Here is a 17,527-nt window from a genome sequence, read left to right as displayed (position 1 = left end):
CCTGGCCCCCTTTGCCTGCCTGTCAGCAGGCCTGGATATTCTTACCCCATACCCATCACAATGATTTCTGAGGGCCAACCATCAGTGGCACGAGCAATGCAATTAGCATATAGGCTTCATGTGTCACTTTTGGCAAGTCAATTTAACCTTATTGCTTGTGTTCTCCCATCTGTAAAATGGGAATAATGCCTCACATCAGTGTTGCAAAGATTACAGTTTACTTAATACCATAGGTGTGGGCTGACTATTTGAATTTTTGGGCAGGTAATCCTGCTCACTCTAGGCCAATGAGGCTGTGCAGGGGAGTAGGGAATTGAACACTTGCCCAAGGCTAGCAGTTTGAGGGTAAAACATAGCTTCTAAGAACTGTAAATCCTTTAGGTGATGGATAGGAAGGTTTAGACACCCTTGGTAATTTCAGTCTCTCTCATTTGTATTATACATTAGTCTTTAAAGGCTTCAAAATATTTTTGCAGATGGTATATACAGGGATTACTTTCACCAATGCAATGCAGCCACCATGCAGAAACCATCCTCTTCAGCTATTGAAGACAGGATTTTTCCAGGAGAAGAGAGGATGAAAGGTTCTCCTGCTGAAACTACAGGGGCATTTATGTGATCAGCAGTTATAGTACGGTTGTAAGGCCATCTTCTCAGAGGAGGCTAATTCCTGAGCTCATCCCCAAAGATGAAAAACAAAGGCAGTGGAGCGAGCACAGGACTGCACGAAAGGAACACCCCAGTGTGTTTTTTGTGAAAAAAGAGGAGCCGGTACAGCTCCTCACCAACCCCCACAGTTCCAATGGCTGAGGCTGCTGGAGGGGCAGGGAGGGCTCTGGCTCCCAGCCCCATGGCAGCCTCCCAACTCCCACACTGCCACGTGGTTAGGGGGCTCCAGCTCATAGCCCCATGCTGCTGTGGGGTGGTGATAACTCCAGCTCTCAGCCCTGCTTTGAAAAAAGGGGAGGGTACGCCATACCAGAGCGTATCATCACAAAACAAGCCCCGGGAACACCCATTCTTCTTGAATGAATGTGTGGCTATGAAGTCACTTAATCTTTCTATGGCATAATGCTGCACCCATGAAACACAGGCCAGAATTTGTCCATGTCTCAATTTTCCCACAAGAAGTTTGGAATAACAATATAGTCACTAACTTACCCACATGTGTGCCGTGCTGATTCATTCACTCACAAATATGGGTGAAGACTGGAAAACATTTTCTGTGAATTTTAAAAAAATAAAAAAAACTTTAAGCAAATTGGCTCCAGTCATGGCCAGGCCCTTCTTGCTTTCGCAGAAGATTTGAAAGGACATGGTTACTGGCAAAAATGTTTGTGGAATCAGTGGATATTTCAGAATAGCTACATAGAAGTTTTAGCTTCGCAAACATAAGTATTTGCAATTGCCCCAGAAACCTTATTGTGGACCCAAGTCCAGGGAACTTCCCTTTTCAATACAGCCCTTACGCACATGTTTTAAGTCCTTAGCTGTGGCCTGAAAGAGTTACTTTTATCTAATATAATCAGAAACAATTCCACATGACCTACTGCATGTAACCAGTCAGAGCAGTTTGAATTTTGAATCCTGTAGTGAACTGATCACAAAATAGGTACAGGGTCAAGAATCATTCATGTTTCAAGTTAAACCTCTCTAGTCAGGCACTCTCTGGTCTGGCAACATCTGTGATCTGGCATGATTTTAGTCAGCCAGATGTCCACTTATCATGGGTGTGGCCAAGTTTCCTGCAGTCCCATAAAGTTTAATTATACCCACCAGTCCTGGCTCTTAGTGTTCTGTGCGGGTGTTTAGTTCTAACTTACCCTTAAATGTCTTCTAAGAGCCCAGCAAGTAGTGGACGTATTAGTAATGCTGCTAGGCGATATTGACCTCCTGTGGTTTGGCAAATTCTCTGGGTTGGCACCAGTCACGTCCCCCAGGTGCTGGACCAGAGAGGTTCACCCTGCATTTGTAGAATAATGATGCGTTCCAGAAAACCACAATCTGTTCATACGTTAACTTGTAACCCAACAAGGAGATGCCATTCATCAAATAAGTTATACACTACAAACAAGCTATATACTGTTATCCACCAACACTAAATTTGCAGCAATGGCGTGGAAAACACAAAGTGCTGTGCAAGCATTAAGTGCATTTCTTATTGGAGTGCTTATTACAACACTAGGTTAGATAGTTGGTGCTGCCTAGCCAGACCTCACAGAGAAATCAAAATCACAAGTTACAAATGAGAGAGGCCATTAGATAAGTCCACTTATTTCTCTGCAAATACAGGATTGCTCTCAATGGTACATCCTCTAGTGCTATGTTCACTCTAGTTTGAAATGTCCCAAGCGATGGGGTTTTAACCACTGCCTTACAAACCTCTCACAGCCTAATCTCTTTGTCAAGAGGTTTTTCCCGATAGCTGCCTAAACTAGGCCCTCAGCTATGACAGTGATGGTATGAATGTAATACAGAGGGCCAGATTCATGGGAAGGCCCTGGATGCTATGTACCTCTTCAGTGAAGCAAAGCAGCCATAAAACTTGATATAACTGGTGTGTTATGTCAGGTTTATGGCTGATCTGTGTTGCTGGAGCACCACAAATTGCCAAAGCATACTGTTGAATCAAGCCCTAGACAGATGGACTAGATTTTTCCTTTTTTAATTTCAGATCAACTCAAAGACAAAGCAGCAGCAAAGCAAGGGCAACATTTTTTCTTGTCTGTGTGTGAACTGAGTGTTTGGGAAAGATGCCAGATCAGCCTCAGGATCTAAGTTCTCTATTTATCCACACAGAGCAGATACAACATGGATACCTGCCATGGAAGCTGCCCCATACCACCCTGTCAATGTGCCTCAGCTCTAATATGACAGAAATTCATTTTGGGCTAGAAAGTGTATTCATTCTCTAAGGCTCATTCAGGCCATTGCCTCTCTATTAGAAGATGCCAGTTGTGAGCGTGATTTTATACTCTGAACACTTATCTACTAAGAACTGGACTGAGACAAACCAATGTTCCATCTAAAGGATTCTTATGTTTGGTAGCACTTCTATATTTGTTGGATTCATTTGCAAACCATTTGTAGGCTATCAACGTAAATCCCCACCAGTGATCTACAGTGGGTTTATCCATTCTAAAGGAGAACTTATGTTACATTAAGAAATGCCTCTTTTTAAACAGAAAATATATATATCTGAAATCCCAGGTGAAAACCAGAGACAGAGGCCTGCGTCTTAGAAAACTTTAATTTAGTTTTTGGTCGCAGCCAAGATGTGCTGTAGCTTTTGCACTGCCTGTCACCCACCAAGAACAGTATCTGGGTCAGCAAGAAACATGAGCAATAATTAAAGCGCTGTGCTGCATGAGCACCACAGCCTCAGCTCACTTGATAATTCAGGCAAGGAGCAATCTGTCCAGCTCAATGCAGATAAGCTAATGTGTTTATACCAGTTTGCAGAGAGCATGGCTCTCAAAGGGAAAAGAAGAATCAAAGCTACCACTGGAAACATTAATTCTGTGTAGCAAACTTTGTCTTCCCCAAAGAGAGTTTATACAGAGGTAACACCAACTAATATTGAACTATGTAGTTATGAACTTATTGACAAAGGCAAACCAATTGCAGAAAAGATATGGCACAGACAAAAAACACCAAAAGAAAATGCTGCCTATATACAATTTCAAACTGAATGCAAAGAAACAATAATAATATGAATATGATGCCTTTCATTCTGAAGTCTACTAAAACAATTCTTAAATGCTATCAGGAGAAATCACCACTCAACCCAAAATGCAGCCATCACTGAGGTTTATGATTGTTCATCATCATACGCCGGTCACAACACTACACTACAATTTAAGGCAGAAAGTGAAATAGAATGTCCTAATTGAATTACAGGTTGAATAAAAGGAGGGCAAATTATCCAAGCCAGAATCTGGCCAAGGGACACTAGTCAATGATCTTACTTATGTTGATCCCTTGCAACTTTCTTTAATGATCACAGATTATTAGGACTTTAATTTTAATGTATGATCTGAAAGACAGCAACTCCAGATAACCTTAATACATATATTACTGATACACTATGACTAAGTCAGTTTGTAAAATAGACATATTTTAATAAATATAATAAAATTTAAAATACTAAAATATTTTAAAATAGTTCTAGGGACCATTCCTGTAGCCTTACTCTGGTGAGTAATTCAACTCATGCAAGTAGTCTAATTTAAATGAAAGTTGAAAGTTCTCAGATCCTACCAGCAGGTACTCAGTACCTTGTTCTGTGTGACCTTATATTTGGAGTAATATCAACAAGCCAGTAGACCAACTGAAACCGCAGAGTGGTTTGCACAGTGTGTGTTTTGTTTTTTTGGAAGGAAAGGGATTAGTTTTTATTCGTGTTGGATTTGGGAAACCCAGATATACGTGTCTGAACACTGCTACTCAGATACAGTGGAATTAACAACAGGTGTAAGGTCAAGAATGTCTGTGCTGCGAGTTTTCTTGATTTTTTCCTTACATTTCTAAGACTATTTTCAGCAGAAACATATGTGCCAAATAGGAGCATGGAATGTTCTGACACCCAAAATTAGCTCCTGGTTTGGGTTACAGTTAAAAAAAAATAAATCACACAATGATCTAGAGAAATAGGCTCCGAAGTCTGGTGGAATTTTTTTTCCAGCCAAATGTTTGGATGAATTTCATAGCTATGCGGTTCTGACAGGTCCCCATGTGTGCATAATAATTGGATCATTACAGAAAAAGCAGCAGAGAAAAAAAATTATTATCTTCATCTCCTTGGATCCTCGCTGTAACACCAAGACTGCACATGGGAAGGTACCTTAATTGATTTTAATTCTATTCTCAAAAGCCGATTGTCGAAACTGACTTGTGCTCAATCAGGAGAAAGCTTGACATTTGACAGGTTGTCATGAGAAAGACAAATGTCTCCAATCAGAGTTGGCTGAGCAGAGATGACCTTCACTACTATTTCTTGGTGTGCTGAAAACTAATAAATTACATCAGAGAGATTAGAGCTACAGGCAGACGGGCGGCAGTTATGTGGACAATCTGAATCCATTTCAACAGCGGGGGAAGAGTTATGCTGTCTCTTGAGATGGCCTTGGCAAATTCAGCATTCCCCAGGCTGCTCCTCCTGCCTGCTTTATTTTAGAAGCTCTGGGCGTAGGAGAGCTGCTGTATCTCTTACGTGAAAAGTACAGTGCAACAAAGCAATCAGAATGCACAAGGCACACTGGGATCCGTTATTGCTGTTCAGAGATAATGTAAATACCTTCCTTCGCTGTCACAAGCCATTGCTGCAACCGCATAAAGGGAGCAGTGCGAATAGGGCATACCACATTCAGTTCCACCCACTATGGCTCTCTCCCAGAGAGCAGCTTGATTAGTCTGAGCCAGAAGAGACAATTCAATTAAGCTTCTGAGTAGGTTTGATATACACATTTTGCCCAGCAGAGGGCCGTAGGGCCAGTTCATTGCAAGTGGCAAGAGAACCGGACTTCTCTGTCATGTCCTGTCGTGGCAGCCTCAACCCAAGTGGGTGTTGTAATGAAAGACGTGTAGCTGGTGAGCTAAAAACATCATGGAACAAGGGCTAGCTTGGAGAGTCACACACCTTCTTAAGCAGCTGGCCAGCTGCACTCTCTCTCCTGATGTTAGGGGGACTAACGTGGCTCAGAAATGGAAGCCGTGGAAGAGGAGTCATTTGGAGAGTGCCTGCGAGGAGGTGCAGTGCGGAACTTCGATGCACATCAACAGGTTTGATGTGTGCTAACTCACTCATTACTAGTGCTCAGTAATCCAGTACTGAGTATGAGATGGCAAGTCTGTGGTCCTTAGGGCTGGAGCATCCAATCCCCTGGAAGAACGTGCCAGTGTGCTGGCAAGGCTGTTGCATGTCTTGATCTCCACCGCTATCTTGTGGCACCTTATAGACTAACAGATTTATTGGAGCATATGCTTTCGTGGCAAAGACCCACTTTGTCAGATGCAAAAGATGGGTCTTTGCCCACGAAAGTGTATGCTCTAATTAATCTGATAGTCTATAAGGTGCCACAGGACTTCTCATTGTTTCTGCAGATACAGACTGAAATGGCTACCCCTCTGATACAGCTATCTTGCTCAGTTAGCTTTTCTGGATCAGTGTTCAACTGAGAGTCACACCTAAGTAAACTGGGCAAGTTCCATACATCAGCCTCTGGCCATTCACTGTGATGTTTAGTTCCCTCTTAGCATTGGCACAATGGAGATGGAATATGCTAGAGACAGTCTTGCTGATGCTAAACTGAAAGCAAAATGTCTTGCAGTAGTCAGCCAGCTTTGCAGGGCCATCACTCAGGGTATTCTCCAGCTCAGAGAAAGCCAGTGCCTGTAGCCCACAGCAGATCATAGAAAATGTTGTTTGCATAGATAACTTCCATGTCAGGGTTGTTAGCAGGTCACAAAGACTGAACAAAATTGGGCTAAGAACAGCTTCCTGGGCAACCTGTTCATCTATTTTAACTTTTACTAAAAGAGGGAGAGAGCTGGACTCTTGCCAGCTTCCCTTTAAGCTCTGGGGAGGAGGAAGCTCTCCATTCTGTTGGAGAATGTGGCTCATAGAAGGCTTTATGACAGCTGCATGGTGTGACATGGACCCAGATAACCAAAAGTAGCGGGGAGACTCAATCTACAGTGCCACACTAGAATCTCTGCTGAGTTTTGAGATGGAACAGGCACTAAAAGACAGGAAAACCCTGGCAGAGTTCCACGGCTGTAAGTGAAGATCTTGAAAACATAGGATATAATTTGGGGACTCAAAATACTGAGAAGCAGTGCTTTTTTTGTGCCAGTACTTCCCTGTACTGAGTACTAGCACTTTGGTAGCTCAAGTCGTGGGATTGGCTGATGGGGGGAGTCTGCTGAATACCACTTCCTTTAACAAAACAAAACAAAACAGAAAAGCACTGCTGAGAAGTTTTGGCTTATTCAAAAGTTGGCCCCCAAAGAAATGAAATTCAGCCAGGCAAAATGAATCTCTGTACCATACACCGGTTAAGATCCTACCCCTATTTTTATAGCTGTGGAGGGGCTTCCTGCAGCAGCTCCTGGGTGGTTCAGCTACATGAAGAGTGGAGGCTTTGAATGTGGATAGGAAGTGGAACACTTTCTGAAGGGGCTTCCTGAGCAGCAGTGTACAGGAGGGCCTGGCTAGGGCTGGCTGTGGGAGAAGCCAACAGCTCTGTCCCTGCACCCATTTTCCTGTCCTTCCTGCTGGGGGTACATATGGGAAGCAGAGGACTGCTTGAGCCATTGCTTGGTAAGCAGGCTTCTTGGAGAGTCTCAGTGGCTAGATTTTTTCCCTTCTACCTTCCTATGCTTCTTCCCAGGCCACCAACTTGGCTTAAGAATGGCAATGAAAATTTGGCCATTAACTTTGAACTTAAATGGGGCATATGACCACATACTGGCCTTCTGCTTTGAGGTACAAATTGATCTTGGCCTATTCAACTGAGATGAACGGTCCTATATAAATGTAATCTGTTACTATTTATGCGATTAGACAAAATGAACTGAAAGTGGTTTTGGTCAGTAACAAAAATAGCATCTGCTGCTGTCAGGATTTAATCAAATGGTGCCTATGCAATGCTCACCACTGGAAACTCATTAAAATTAAGACTTTTACTGCTGATACTCAGGAATGTCACAGTGGAGAGTTTTTCTATCCTCTTTCATCATCATCTCCTGACACATCTTGCTTCAAATCATGCCATTCTTTGTCAAATTTCTCCGATTTCCACATTGAGAAGAGGATTAGAGGATTGTATGTTGGTTTTCAGAATGAGTTTGGTCCATGGATGGATTTTCTCTGAATATAAAGTATCTCTTATGTAATGTGTGAATGATCTCATCAGATACCTTCTGTTGCAGTAAGGGTACATCTTCGGATGTCTGCAAGGTCTCTTTTTGTTCAAGCACAGTGGGTATTTGTGAGGCTGGGTGGGTGGAAAGCAGACACAGGTTCAAGTAGTTATGAGCCCACACACTGAAGAGACTGCAATATAGCAAGTTTGGGCACAAAAAAAATTGTCAAAGATGTGGCTCTGAGGTGCAGAGAACACACTACAGAGAAAGTAGCTTAAACTTAAGGTTTTATGAACTTATGCTACAGTTCTTTCCCTTTGTATTTCAAAGGAATGTCCTGTGGCTGGAAAGATTTGGCTCAAAGAATGTAGGATTTACCTGACCAAAACAGAGCAAGTCAATGGAAGTCTCTCCTTTGACTTCTCTGGGCATTGGATCAGGCCCAGAAAGAATTCAATGCAACTGAAATGCCCACTATATTTGTTCTGAAATGCCCGAGCCCAGAAAGATCAATTTTGCCACGTCTTCACACATGTGGTAAAATCAAACTCTAAAAGATCGATTGTGGCCCATTGAATGCTGGGTAAGTACAGATATACCCAAAAGAAACAGGAGCCTTAGATAAGTCTACATCCAGTATCACTTGTGAGATTTGAAACAGAATAGCATTTATCCAGATAAAGTAGACACCCCTGACTAATACTGCATGTCTGTCACTGTCATGATGAAACTGAGGATCTTTAAAATAAATAAATACATTAAAAACGCACCATGAAAATTCTTGGGTGTTTATCGCCTAGCCTGACTTTTACAGAGCAAAACTCCAGGACTTTTTACATATCTAGCTCTAGAGATGACAAATATAGTGGAATATGTGAGAGTTCCTTCAGTTTCCAAATAGTTTAAAAATATACTTCAGAATGAGAAACATGATTTGTCAAAACAAGACATACTAGGATGTGTTTGATTACATTTATGTATTCTGTATGGCATTTCATATTTGCTATCTTGATATGCTTTTAAATTACCTGTAACAGTGCTTCATATCACTATTCTAATGGCAAAGAAACCATATCAAAATAATGTGCCTACCCATTTCATTCTTATAACACTATTACTTTTGCATGTGTTACTATCTGAAAGAAGGAGCTTTAATCACTGTAGATATGTCCTGCTCCATTATGGATCAACAGCCTGGGGTAGCAACCTGAAATGCTAAATGCTGATGAAGACCGAGGCCAGGTCTACACTAGACCTTAAAGTTGATCCTAGATATGCAATTGCAGCTCTGACAATTGCGTAACTGGAATCAACGTATCTACGATCTACTTATCTGACCCTCCTCACTTGGGGCGACTGACAGGAGAAACGCCCCCACTGATCTCCGTTACTCCTCACGAGATTAAGTACGGGAGTCACATGTCAACTCTGAAAGTTTGATTTCACGTGTCCCCCCTCCCAGGTAGTGCAGATGAACCCTAGTCTTCCCTGAGACTGATTTCCTGCTCCTCATTTTACCAGTAGGGATTTCAACTAATGTCTCAAATGGATTAGTAAGGTGAAAGCAGATGACCATGTATAAATCTAAACGCTTCTTTGTTATAGTCTACTAGCAGATAAACCCAGTGTTGCTTGGGTCCTTAACTGAAGTATTTTTAGTTTGCTTTTTGGAAATTAAAATGAAAATGTACACATTTTATTTAAATAGTAGCCTCATGGTTTATTTTATAGAATCAGAGAATCACAGGGCTGGAAGAGACCTCAGGAGGTCATTGAGTCCAGCCCCCTGCTTCAAGCAGGATCAACCTCACCTGTCATCCCAGGCATGACTATGTCAAGCTGAGACTTACAAACCTCTAGGGATGGAGATTCTGCCACCTCTGTAGGCAATGCATTCCAGTGCTTCACCACCTGCCTGGTGAAGTAGTTTTTGCTAACATCCAACCTAATCCTCTCCTGTAACTTCAGACCATTACTCCTTGTTCTGCCATCCGTCACCACTGAGAACAGTTTCTCTCCATCCTCTTTAGAGCACCCCTTCAGGAAGTTGAAGGCTGCTATCAAATCACCCATCAGTCTTCTCTTCTGCAAACTAAATAAGCTCAAATCCCTCAGCCTATCCTCATAGGTCTTGTGCTTCAGCCCCTTAATCATTTTTGTTGCCCTCCACTGAACCTGCTCCAGCACATCCACATCCTTTCTATACTGGGGGGGCCCAAAACTGGACACAGTACTTCAGATGTGGCCTCACCAGCGCCAAATAGAGGGGAACAACTTCTTCTCTAGATTTGCTCAAAATGTTCCTCCTAATGCAGCCCAATATGCCATTGGCCTTTTTGGCTCCAAGGGCACGCTGTTTACTCATATCCAGCTTTTCATCCACTATAATCCCTAGGTCCCTTTCTGCTGTACTGCTGCTTAGCCAGTCAGTCCCCGGACTATAACAATGCTTGGGATTCTTCTGTCCCAAGTGCAGGACTCTACACTTCTCCTTGTTGAACTGCATCAGATTTCTTCTGGCCCAATCCTTCAATTTATCCAGGTCACTCTGGATCCTATCTCTACCCTCCAATGTATCCACCTTTCTGCCTCAATTGATGCCATTTGCAGACTTGCTGAGAGTGCAATCGAGTCCCTCATCCAGGTCCGTAATAAAAGTTTGAACAACACCGGCCCCAGAACGGAGTCTTGGGGCACTCCAGTTGAAACCGACCACCATCCAGATAAAGAGCCATTGACCACTACCCATTGGGCCTGACCATCAAGCCAGTTTTTTCTCTCTCTTATGGTCCATGTATCCAATCCATACTTCCTTTACTTATGGGCAAGAATGTTGTGGGAGACTGTATCAAAAACTTTGCTGAAGTCAAGGTATATCACATCCACTGACTCCCCCATGTCCACAGAGCCTGTTACCTCATCATAGAAGTTAATCAGATTGATCAGGTACAACTTGCCCTTGGTGAATCTATGTTGACTACTTTTGATCACTTTCCCCTCTTCCAAGTGCTCCAAAATGGATTTCTTGAGGACCCCTTCCATTATTTTCCCAGGTACTGAGGTAAAGCTGACCGGTCTATAGTTCCCTGGATTGTCCTTCTTTTTTCATTAAAGATGGGAACTATATTTCCCTTTTTCCAATCATCCAGAGTCTCTCCCGATCTCCAAGAGTCTTCAGAGATAATGGCCAAAGGCTCGGCAACACGTCTGCCAATTCCCTCAGTACACTTGGGTGCATTAAATCCAGACCCTTGGATTTGTGTATATCTAGTTTTTCCAAGTAGCTCTTAACTCGTTCCTTCCCCATCAAGGGCTGCCCTCCATCTTCCCATACAGCATTGTCTCGCATGGTAGTGTGGGAACTGTCCTTGTCCGTGAAGACTGAGGCAAAAAAGGCACTGAGTACTTCAGCTTTTCTCACATCATCTGTCACTAGGTTACCTCTCTCATCCAGTAACGGCCCCACTCCATCCCTGATAACCCTCTTATTGTTAACGTGCCTGTAGACACCCTTCTTGATACCCTTCTTATCCTTTGACAGCTGGAGTTCCAATTGTGCCTTTGCCGTCCTGACTACTGCCCAGCATTCTCCAGCCATATATTTATACTCCTTAGTCATCTGTCCAAGTTTCCACTTCTTACACACATCCTTTTTGACTTTAAGCTAACCAAGGATTTCCCTGTTAAGCCAAGCTGGTTGTTTCCCATATTTGCATTTCTTACTATGCAGCGGGATTGTTTGGTCCTGTGCTTTCAGCAAGATTTCTTTAACATACTGCCAGTTCTCCTGAACTATTTTCCCCTTCATCTTCATTTCCCAGGGGATCCTACCCATAAGTTCTCTCAGGGAGTCAAAGTCTGCTCTTTTGAAATCAAGGGTCTGTATATTACTGCTTACCTTTCTTCCTTGTGAAAGGATCCTGGAATCTACCATCTTGTAAGTAGCAGAGCTTGGAAAAGAGCAGAGGGTAAAGGAGGTCAGTTGTGGGAGGAGGCTGAAGGCAGGGGGTTATGGTGTTAGGGGAGATGTGGCCAGGGGTGAGGACCCTGGAGTCAGGGCAGAGGCTGGGAGAGTTGGAGGGCCAGAGGATGAAGAACTGAGGGCAGGTGGTTCAAGGAGATGGTAAGGGGTGGAAGTTGAAGGGTTGCGTATCTGATGGGGATTTGCACAAGGGTGGGGATGGGGGGCTCAGAGAAAAGGGCTGGGAGGTATGGTGGCCTTGGGGTGGGTTGGGCCATGGTTCCCATCCCCCCTGCCTGTCTCCCAGGGGAGGGCAGGTTCAGGTCGTGGCTCCTGGCCTCCACCGCTTGTTCCAGGTTGGGAGCCTGTTTGGGTCAGGGCTTCCAGCCCCTCTGCCTGCCTTGCAGGAGGCAGTTCAGGCCATATATCCCAGCCCTGCTGCCTGCCCTCAGGGAGGGAGGTTTAGCCATGACTCCTGGTGCCCCCCACCTAGCTTTTGGGAGCCAGTTTGGACCACAGCTCCCAGATCCTCATCTGTCCTGAGGGGAGAAGCTGGTAAGGCCATGGCTTCTGGCCTCCCCAACCTGTCCTGGGGGAGGGGGCGTGTTGGGCTCTTAGCCTGGCCTCTGCCTGAGGCTGGGGCCAGGTTGCTTTCTCCATCCTGCCCTGAACTTTGGGTGAGGGAGCAGGGAGGTCCAGGTAGGCCAGTGCTGGGCTTCAGCACTTGAGCCCAGCTGCTGTTGGAAGTCAGGTGAGGGCAGGGTTCCTGGTCTCAGAATGGGGGGAGGAAATAGTTTTGAGAGTTGAGGTGGGGGGGTCAGGATTCTTGGCCACAGTGTCTGGAGTGTGTGTGTGTGTGGGGGGGAGATTAACCTCTCTGGTGGACAGCAGGGTGGAGAGCCCCTCCTACAGATAGCAACTGTGTTTCTGCTGCAGCTGCCACTCTGTAGAATCACTGTTCCCTGCGCTCACTGCTCCCAGTGGTGAGTCTGATAGGTCATCCTTCCTCTTGGTACCCCTCCCTTTCCATGTTCTGGAAAACCATGGGATATCTGTCCCATCCCACTTTCCAGGCACAATCAAACCCTGACCTTGGTTTAAGTTAGGGTAATAGAAAGCTGCATACCAAATTATGTGGTTGTAGCTCTTACAGTTTAAGAGAAGTTCTTGAACAAACACAGCATCGACTGACAAATACATGCTCCAAAATATGGATAGATACAGGAAGACTTTTTTGTCAATGTGATTCTACTGGCAACACACAGCCATGTGCCACCCAGTGATTTCCCAAGAAATTACAATTTCTCATGTAAGTAAGCCCTATATAGGACACAGATAAACTGTGATGAATGAAATTCCCTCAGGGTAAAATTTACCAGCTGCATTACAAGAAATCAAATTTTCTTCTGATGAATAAGGAACAGGATTGCTAGAAGATCCCTAATGAGTTCCAGATGCTACTGAGCCACTAGTTTTGGTTCTTTATCCAGATTTCTACCACCTACAAACTTTGGCATTCTACTTTGACACATTATACAGAGAAATCCACTGTGAATGTCAGATCAGGCTATTGGCATAAAGACTTTTATTGTGGGCTATCTGTGACCTGTAATTGGTGTCCAGGTTTCCTGCAGAAAATCACAAAAGCCTCCATCCAAGGATTAAATGTTTCAGTATAGCCTGCAATATTGGGCCAACCCTGTTCCCAGTGAAGCAGGAAAGTTTTCCTGTTTATTTCTGTGGGAGCTAGATAGAATGACTGGATGGGAGAATAAATGGAAACAGAAAGTTGACTTTTTTTGCAGACAGACTGACCTTCAAGGGTATATTTTCTCTCCAACAAGACATAGAAAAGATGACTTTTTTAAAAAAGTCCTTCAGAAGGGATTGCTCTGTTTAAAAGAAATGCAGTCAGGTTTTGTGTATAATGGATTTCTATTTTAATATAGGTCAGAGGGAGATTTTGACAAGACCTACTATGGTTATAAGAGATTAGTTTGCAGAATTCAAGCTGGGGATGAGCTATAAATCTTTGGATCTTCAACAGAATAGGAAGCAAAATGTAATTATTAGATTCACATTTCAGTAGCAGGCATTTCCCTGAGTCTCTGCATGGATTTCTATTGTTACAAGCTATATTTTTATTGTCATGTCTGAAGGTGAACTAACCCTCCAAATTAAAACTGTAATTATGGATCCAGTGATTAAAGTTCAATTCTACATCACTAATAAAATCACTTGGCTGCCTGAAGTTCTCAGTTAACTAAAATATGCTGTACACACTCTTTTAGCATCTCGGCGGAACTGATGGCATAGGGCTTACAAACAATGGATTTTCAGTGGAAAAAGTTAGGTTAGTCTGTAGACACTGGGCCAGATTCAAAGTCGGAGGAAGTCCACATACCTCCGTTGAAATGCATATAACTACAACAATTTACATGAGCTGTAGCTCTGATCTACACCTTTAAGGAGAACAAGAGAAGTGGGTGGAAAGTAGAAATTTCAGCCAATGCTGGAAGCAGCCAACCTGCTTGTACTAAACCACAATAATTTAAGGATTCTGGAACATCCCACAATGGGGCATGTGCCACCATCTCCTGACTGTGCAACTAAACATCTTTAACTTTTTGTAACTGCCTTAGACGTACAAAACTGAATTAGAAACTTAGTCCATGGCCCAATCAAAGGACTGACCTTCAAAAGCAGCAAGCAGACATAAGAACTAGAGCTTAACCTTGGGAAAAAAAGGTCAGCGTGCCATAGGTCATGTATTACAAACCCATCCATAACTCTGCCCAAATGAAACCAAAGCCTCAGCCTCTGAATCCATCGCCAGCTAAAAGCAACACTAACGTAACCTAAGACACCTTAAACCTTCTTAACAAAGCTAGGCCTGACAGAGGTCACCTTTAACTTGCTAAAATCAAACTACAAACACACAAATCAAAGATTTAAGATGAAATACTGGGTATGAACTGATTTTGGGTGCACACAGAATTATTTGACTGGTTTCGTCATCCATTTATTCTGTGACACTGAATTTTCAGAACAGATGGATGGATTGTCTCACTTGCTTCATAGCACACACCTCTGCACGAGGGTAGAGTGAGAACAACTTCTCATTAAAAGTTCTGAAGCTCCTATGACATAAGTTTGACAGCAAGAAGAAACTTATAACTAGACAGAACTATCACAGCCTACTGGAATTACCTTAATCTCCTACTGAAGGGTTAGTGTGGTAGAACTGTGCCCACTCCACCACTCCTTTTCTTTTTACTAGCTTTTAGACACTCAGTGACTCTGCTGTACAAACTGTGTGCTAGAATTAAAACAATTCAAGCACTGCTAAAGACCATGGACCTGATTCACCATGGCATTACTTTGCCTTTATGTTAGGTAAATTTAGTGAAGTTTATGGAGTTACACTGCTTTACAGTTCCTGTTTCATCTACCTCCTTGAAGGTGCCCAGTATCAGAGTCTCAAATCTCCACATACTGTAACTTGCACCACATCTGATTTTTAAAAATCAGAAAAAAAACCTGCTGGAAAACATTGGTTTTATTTTTGTGACACAGTAGAAGAATCTGTAAATAGCAGGTGCAGAGTATCACCTTTTCTTCATGGCATGTACAGAGCCAAGGCACTGGGTCACATTCTGATCTGGGTGACATCACCATAAAATCAGACTCTGCATTTAAGGACATAGAGTTACTCCTCATGTATGGCTGTGAAAGTGAAAGCAGAATCTGACTCAATACATTTTGCCGTAATTTCTTCTGAGGTCAGCAAATCCCATGTGATACAGAGAGGTTATTTCTAATATGGTTCACAGCACTGATTAGCCACACAATAAGTTTTGTAATAACATTCCCATCACTCTGCATAATGAACAATTTTAATTGAATTTTCAAAATGATAATGATATATCAGTGCAAACAAAATAATACATTGCATGGACCACACAAGCACAGAAACAGACACACTGACTCGATCCTATTTGTTTATAGTGCTGTGACAGCAGCCTTCTTCACCAATAGCAATATATTTATGTAATAAAGCACTCTTGCACACTCTTCCTAGGCTGCCTTTCAGTTTGCTTGTACTAAACCACAATAATTCAAGGATTCAACTGGTGTCTTAGATTCATTTCACTAAGAATGGAACATATAGTTTTGCCTAGGTGAAATCTCAGACTTTAAAGAGCAGCTCTGTGAGTCTCTGGTGGGAATTCCTCTCTTTAATTCTATTATCAATCTTAGACAAAGGAAATAGAAGCCCACCTCCTGAGCCTGATCTAATAGAAGATGAACTATATACTTTATACTCTGATTCTGCATAGATACTTTTAATATGCAACATTCAGCCTGTATTTTCTCAGCTCCATGCACAAGCTAATAAAAAAAATTCCTGAGTATAAAAAAAAGTGCAACTTGAAATTTCTAACATTCCCAGTCCCTCCCATTCCCCCAAAATCCTGCTTTAGCTGTTGTCATTATAAAACATTCATGCAGCATCTTTCGTTTATACCGCAATTTATAAACACAGGTCAGACCCACTCCCTGCTCACACATGGAGTCTAAATAACTAAACATTAATGCAGCCAGGACTCTTCTTTGGGTTACCATTTTCCTGTCCAAGCCCAGCTACCTCTGCTATCAGTCACAAGACTTTAGATAGTAAGTTCCTCAAGGCAGGGACCATGTGTTTAATTTTTGCCTGTAAAGCACCAGAGCCACTGATAGTGCAGTACAGGCTGCACCTCTTAAAACCAGCACTCCCTGGTCTAGCAACACCAGGTTTATCTCTGGACCAGAGATCAGGCAGGATGGCAAACCAGACCCAGGTCCTGACAACCCCATGAGACCAGGCCAGGGGACTGGGCAGCCCCATGCAGGACTGGGGCCAGCAAAATTCCTAACAGCACCACATGGGGCTGGGGCTCTGGCATCCCCCAGAAGCCCTGCATGGGGCTGGGGAGCCAGTGGCTGCAGGGCTTGGGAGCTGTGGCCAGAGGAACAGCAAACAGGACAGCTAATCATTAAGCAATGTCTTCCCTGTCATCCATTTCTAGCTTCTGACATAGAGTCTAGGGAGGCCATTCCTACCCATCCTGGCTAATAAGTATTGACAGACCTAACCTCCATGAATTTATCTAGTTCTTTTTTGAACCCTGTTAAAGTCCTAGTCTTCACAGCACCCTCTGCAAGGAGTTCCACAGGTTGACTGTGCAGTGCATGAAGAAATACTCCCTTTGGTTTGTTTTAAACCTGCCACCTGTTAAGTTCATTTTGTGACTCCTAGTTCTTATGCTATGGAAACAAGCAAATAACTTTTCTTTATTCACCTTCTTCTTACCTGCCATGATTTTATAGACCTCTATCGTATCCCTCCTTCATCTCCACTCTTTTAAACTGAACAATCCCAATCTTTTTAATCTCTCTTCACATGGCACCTGCTCCAAACCCCTAATCATTTTTGTTGTCCTTTTCTGACCCTTTTCCAATACCAAGATATCTTTTTTGAGATGAAGCAACAGCGTTGGTATGCAGAGCAGTCCCATGTGCTGGATGAGGTGGGGCAGCTGCTTCAGACTGTGTTTTTGGGGGCCCTGTGACAGTTGCCCAGCTATCCTAGGAATACAAGGGGGAAGATTGCTTGGGGTGGGGTTGGGGATGGGCAGTGTGGGCAGGCCTCCCACC

General features: G+C 43.3%; 1 long non-coding RNA gene across 1 annotated transcript in view; it reads right to left on the bottom strand.

The window, feature by feature from the left end:
* LOC142020105 (uncharacterized) overlaps window positions 1-17,527 on the bottom strand; it is a 155,858-nt gene that overhangs the window by 26,121 nt on the left and 112,210 nt on the right. Inside the window, exon 3 of the long non-coding RNA XR_012647274.1 lies at window positions 1,162-1,223. This is a non-coding gene — a long non-coding RNA (uncharacterized LOC142020105). The remainder of the gene's footprint in view (window positions 1-1,161; window positions 1,224-17,527) is intronic.

The sequence above is a fragment of the Carettochelys insculpta genome, chromosome 13 (assembly GCF_033958435.1).
Source record: "Carettochelys insculpta isolate YL-2023 chromosome 13, ASM3395843v1, whole genome shotgun sequence".
NCBI classification, from domain to species: Eukaryota; Metazoa; Chordata; order Testudines; family Carettochelyidae; genus Carettochelys; species Carettochelys insculpta.
The sequence above is the reverse complement of the archived record's forward strand: the minus strand, read 5'-3'. Positions and strand labels throughout refer to the sequence as shown.